Source organism: Thalassophryne amazonica, chromosome 11 (genome assembly GCF_902500255.1).
Source record: "Thalassophryne amazonica chromosome 11, fThaAma1.1, whole genome shotgun sequence".
Lineage (NCBI taxonomy): Eukaryota > Metazoa > Chordata > Actinopteri > Batrachoidiformes > Batrachoididae > Thalassophryne > Thalassophryne amazonica.
This window is the reverse complement of record NC_047113.1, coordinates 52,531,738-52,533,060: the sequence shown is the minus strand read 5'-3', so window position 1 is coordinate 52,533,060 and position 1,323 is coordinate 52,531,738.

The window sequence follows — 1,323 nt, the reverse complement described above, 5'->3', positions numbered from 1 at the left end:
CTCTCTCTCTCTCTCTCTCTCTCTCTCTCAGATTGCTGGTGGTCGTCTTCTTGTCACATGTGCCACAGATGGACAGACATGAGGATCGAAGCTGCACCCTGATGAGATAGAAACAAAATACAATCACATTATTTGTAGTAAAATGTGGGAACGAGGTGTTTGGTAGCACAGAGAAGTTTTTTTTTTCATTACTAACTCATGAAGAAGTCCAGTTTGCAGGATGCCAATGAAATCCCCTGATGTTCTATCATGGAGAGACAGAGCAAAAATAAAATGCTTTACTACAACTTTACATCACTGTAAAAACAAAAACAAAATTTACTTATACAGAATGTGCACCATATCATTTTTTTCTCATAAATATATGCTATTTTAAGTTACAGATCTTGCACTCCTAGACAAAAAAACATTTTGAAAGTATTTTCTCTTCTGAAAAAAAAAAAAAAAAACTTTTACAGAAACACTTAATCAAGACCTTTGCTTCGTAAAAAAATGGGCTTAATGTATTATTATTCCATTTCAAAGTCAGGTACAATCAAAGTCAAGAGTCTCGGCGGGGTTTTCCACCTAAAATCAGTCATTTAAAATAAAAGCATCACGCTTTCTGAGTAACGCAATAGAACAAATTCTCCGAGCGACATTGACGCAACTCGATCAGATGTAAATGAACAAATTCTTGCGCATAATCTACTGCAGTTCAAGCTATAAAAAGATAGAGTTCGGAGTGGATTTGTTTTTCCTGATTATGGAACCCCGCGGGACGATCGTGATTGAATGAATAAAACACATCCAGCTTTTGACTGCGAAACACTGAAGTAGTATTTATATATATTATAATATAGAACCACGCAGATAAAAACAGCAGCGCAGATGTTGCAACATGCTGCAGCAAACTATAACACAAGAAATAACTGGGGGAGGGAAATGTGAAAATGTCATTTTAATAATGTCATAACACGAAATTTGTGCATTTATGAAGCTGCAAAAACATAAAAAATAAAAAAATAAAAAATCCAGAAGAGGCTTCAACTCTACAAGTGGACGAATGATGAAAAGACATCACACAGACTGTAGGCCTGCAGGCCTTCTCTTTTATTCCGGTTACTCATTAAAGTTATTCTCTGCTTGATTATTTTAGCCACTGAAAGGGATAAAAGAGAAATTTGAATCATTTTATTTTCCTCTCATCTGTTGCATTTCACATTCTCAGTGAGGCTGCACAAAAAGCACACCAGAATTGAAAAAAAAGGCGACACAAAACAACATTCAACGCACAAAAAAGGGGGGAAGAAAAGAAAGAAATCTCTTGAGAGCGCGCTGATG